The following is a 5,307-nucleotide window of genomic DNA, read 5'->3' as shown; positions in this document are numbered from 1 at the left end:
ACAGCCCGCAACAATTACGACACCATCTTAGATCATTAAGCTCTCATTTACATCACATAATCCACAACACAACGACCCAAACATACTAAATAAAATTAGTTCATTCTTTGACATACAAAACAATCCATTTTCGGCCAGCCCTTCGACACACACATTCCATAATTTTCATCCATTTTTTGTACATCACAACAACACATAATCATGCTAAATACAGTTAATTCATCATTTCTACACACCACACACACACACGGCTACACACACTAATCTCAACTCCAACTTGAATCATCAAGTTCACATTTTCATCATAGGATACTTATCAACAACAATCATATTACCATATAAAAATTATTCCGTTTTTTTCCTACACAACATGTACACACACGGCCAAGCCTCCAACATGCATGTTTTCATGCTTCTCTTCCATTTCCACATACCACAACATACACAAACCATTTATAACATATAAGAGAGGATTAATTCTTACCTTTTCCTCCCAACTTCTTTACTCAACCAAAGTGCGGAAAACAATGAAACGGATGGCCTATCTTCCGAAACAATTATACCACGTTGTAGAGGACCCTTGAATTAGTAGGAATGCCACAAGAAAATAATTTTAGGAGCAAAATTTCAAGGGGAAAAAATTGGAGAGCTTGGCCGAAATGGCCATGGTTGCGGCTCCCCTTCTTTCTTTGTTTCCTTTTTCTTGAAAATTCTAGAATTAAAATGAAAATTTTGTCTTCCTTTCAAGACTTAATCATATATATATATATATATATATATATATATATATATATATATATATATATATATATATGTAAGCTCCCAACATGTGAGGGGCACATGCCCCTCTCTAGAGGTTTCTTTCATTTTTTTCCATTTTGTTTTTTTGGATTTTCCTTTAAAGTTGGTCAAAGAAGACCATTTGTCTTCTTAAGCATGTTTTGACCCCTTCTTCTCTTTAATTCACAAATAGCCCTTATAGATAATAAAATTTGGACATGCACCATGCATGTCACACGGCCAACATGGCCATTTCATGAACTTCTTGGACCTTGCAAAATTCCCATTTTGCCCCTATTCTTTCCGCAATATTTCCATAGGCCATTTTGCGAATTTCTCTTCTTGTCCTTAGCCTCTCACAATATTTCCGTACTAATAACAGTCATAAATAATATTTATAACAACTTGTGCATTAATATAATTTTGAAATTGGTTTCGCCCTTAACTTCCCACGACGACTCTGAATTATCCAAACGTACAAAATACGGGCTATAACATCCTCCCCCCCCCCCCTTTAGAACATTCGTCCTCGAATGTTCAACTGGCCTTTTGGGGACTCGTAGCACTTCTGGAGGGGGTTTCTTTTATAGTTGCCCGTTTCTCCGTGCCCATTTCATATAATCGAGTTTCTCCATCCTTATATGGGTCCTTATTCTGTGCCATGAGTTTCCTAATCCGCTGGGCCGACATATTTTCCTTGTCCTTCTCAGGTCATCTCTTTTCTGTTACTGTTTCGTGACCGTATATTAACAAAAGTCACACGTTTAGATTCTTACTACAACTCTTCCTTAGTCTCTTCTCGTATCTCTCGATACAGGCATACTTGTCTTTGACTTCATGTGGTGACGCTCATTTCGTTCATCGCTATTCCTTGTAAGCCTAATATGGCCTCCCCCCCCTTTAAGGGGCTCCTTATAAGCCAACAGTTCTTCTTTTCAACTCCGTGCACAACATAGCGAAATTCCTTATCATAAGTTTTCCTTTCATTTCCCGTCGATATGCTGACATAGGAGATACCATTAATGTTCATATACATATACACATATAATTAGTATCAACTGACCCGCAAATTACCTTCAGACGCTATTCAAGCCTATCCAAATTCCAAAACTGCACTGCACTTTCTGTCTCTTTTCTAGTCTAGCCTGTCGCATTCTATGTGACCTCGTATGGTTTCCCAACCATTTTGTATATATTAAATCTCTCTTGGATTACTCCATCTCCTGACCGGCTGCTCACATCTGAATTTTACAAAATTTTTAGAAAACTTCCCAGGGGGTCACCCATCATGAAATTGCCCCCGCCTGAGCACGCTTAACCTCGAAACTTTGATGGATTTCTGTGCCTTAGGGCCGATATAATCGCGTCCACTTTCCCTTATAACCTTTATTACCTGATCCGGAGCAGATCAAGGTCTCACAGATTCCGAGACATTTCTGTAACCTGTTCTATCCTTGCAATTACCATTTTACCCTTTTCCAACCCTTACTATTCGGAATTCACTCACACACTACAAATATCAACAACATCTCACGGATCGTACATATATATAACATGTTCCAGCCGGCCAGGGCCTTTATATATTGTTTCACATCGTATCATATCATATTACCTCATATCAAACCATATCATGTCATATTATATCATATCATGTCTTGTTATATCATATCATATCGTATCGCATCATATCATATCGTATCATATCGTGACTCGTGCCATTTCATATGGGATCATATCATATCATACCAAATCACTGTCGTACAGGGCTTCCGGTTTCTGATAACAGAACGAACATGTCAAAACTTACCTCCGTGGCCTTCCATATCATTATTCACCTTTTCCCCAACGTATGTAAGGCTTACATTTGGGGTCTCGTTTCCCTATATCGGGGCTCTATCGCACGATCTATGGCACAAAGAAGGTCAACAATTCCTAGATACCCCGTAGCCTCCTGTTTATAAGTGTGGCGCGCTACACACCCATAAACAAGACTCTACCGGGCACGACTTTGCAGACAACCCTTAGACCGACCTGCTCTGATACCACTTTGTCACACCCCGACCTTACTAGGGTGTGATGGGCACCCGACCCTTACTTAGGGCCGAGCGAACCCTCAGACTTTTGCTGCACATAAAGTTACGCCAAACTTTTAAATCAAATCAGATAAAATACATAGCAAATTTTTTTTTTCACAAATATTCTTTTCAGAAATATTCCTTCTCGAATCTTCCAAGCGAACAAATCTGTAGTCATACACAATTCAATACACAACACAGACCAACATATCGGCTGATGGAGCCGCTTACAGACTGACACACCATACCCACGACGCTGTCTACAAAGTCTCTAACATCATACAGAAACCATAACACGCATACCAAACCCTGACTCGGCAGTCCTCCAGGAGCAATTGGAGTTCGCCACCACTGCTGAAATATCTTTTATAGTGTCCTTATCTCGTCTGGGAGTACCTGCGCGGCATGAAACACAGCCCCCCCAAAGAACCGGGGGTCAGTACGGAATATGTACTGAGTATGTAAGACATAGAATACAGAAAGCAGAACCATAATCGAAACAAACAGTACCAAGTGTGAGCATATTATCCAGATTTCCAAATTACATACTTCTCAGACACAGATCATACAGATCAATACTGACCATACAGACCGACACAGACCGTACCGACCAATACAGATCATACAGACCGTACCAATCATACAGAGCGTACCAAAATCATACAGAGCATACAGAATGCCGACATACTTACTTTCTAGACACAGATCGCACATACCGATACCAGATGTCAGAAGGAGTGTGGCACGTACAGAATGCACAGATAAGGTCATACGTCAGACGGAGTACAGAACGTACTGAATACTCAGATGATGTCATATATCGTACGGTATACAGAACGTACAGATTACTCAGATGGTGTCATATATCGGACGGAATACAGAACGTACAGATTACTCAGATAATGTCATATATCGGACGGAATACAGAACGTACAGATTACTCAGATAATATCATATATCGGACGGAATACAGAACGTACAGATTACTCAGATGATGTCATGTATCGGACGGAATACAGAACGTACAGATGATGTCATATATCGGACGGAATGCAGAACATACAGAATACTCAGATGATGTCAGAACATATAGAATACTCAGAATCGTATGTCACATATGCGTATAACAGAACCCGGCCCTGTGATAAGGGACGCGGTAAACAGAATCATCATATATCAAATTCATGTATCATATATGCATATATCAGAACCCGACCCTCCAGTGAGGGGTGCGGTAACAGAGCCCGGCCCTCTAGTACGGGACGCGGTGAATAGACAGATCATATGCCATCCTGGCCACCACCCCAGATCATCATATCATCATACCATATAACAGAGCCCGGCCCGCCTATGAGGGACGCGGTGAACAATGCAGAGGAATGCGCACAATAACAGAACCTGGCCCGGGACGCAGTGAAAGATACATTGAGTCATGCACGAGCAGAGTCGTGAGAAACCACATGCATAGGAATCAAGACTCGACAGACCAGTATACTTACCGATACCGCGGGGCTCGGAACAGATTTCAGGTCAATCCGACGTAGTATGAGAAAGTTACGTGCGTTCGAAGTACAGAACGCTGTATAAGCGTTGCAGAAGCCTTTTTCGGGGAATCAGAGTCATAGTCATATCAGACACCTTCAGATGTCCTTACGAATCAGATCAAATAGAGATTTTGGAACCATACTTACGTATAAGAAAAATTTAGACGTCTTAATACAGAAACCTCTTCGAACATTTCAGAGCAATCCGAGATCGTATACGGAAGTTAGGGACATTAAATCTTACAGAAGTTCTCGAACCAGGATAAACGTATCAGAATGCTCTTATCAGGATACTGATTTCGGAATTCTCATATCAAAATACTTATATCGGAATACTTATATCAGCATACTTACATCAAAATACTTATATCAAAATACTCATATCGACACACTTATATCAGAAGACTGATATCAAAATGCTTATATCAAGACACTTATATCAAAATACTTATATCAGAATATTTATATCAAAATACGTATATCAGAATACTTGTACCAAAATACTTATATCAAGGGATGAACTAGGATCACAAACTCAGGTCAAGAAGTGAATTAGAATCAAAATCAGACTCAGCATCACAGAACAGAGTTACCCCAAGGCAGCATATCACATTATACCTTACTTGGCTCTAGGACATGCCAAAGAAAGAAAGGGTAAGTCTTACATACCTGTGCCGCGACCAACTAGTTACGCTTGTGCATCCAATTTGTTTGCCTACTTGCAAGAGAGTTCATCCATTCATTAGTTCCTTCGTCAAGTACTTGCCTCACCCTTTCAATACATTCATTTATATTCTGCCGAAATTTCGGCAGCATCTCCCCTGTAAATGTACCAACCCCGAGAATATGGCTCGGCCCAATTCAACAACAACCCAACCAACAACCAAGCTATGGCATCAATAATCAAT

The sequence above is a fragment of the Lycium barbarum genome, chromosome 1 (genome assembly GCF_019175385.1).
Source record: "Lycium barbarum isolate Lr01 chromosome 1, ASM1917538v2, whole genome shotgun sequence".
NCBI lineage: Eukaryota > Viridiplantae > Streptophyta > Magnoliopsida > Solanales > Solanaceae > Lycium > Lycium barbarum.
The sequence above is the reverse complement of the archived record's forward strand: the minus strand, read 5'-3'. Positions refer to the sequence as shown.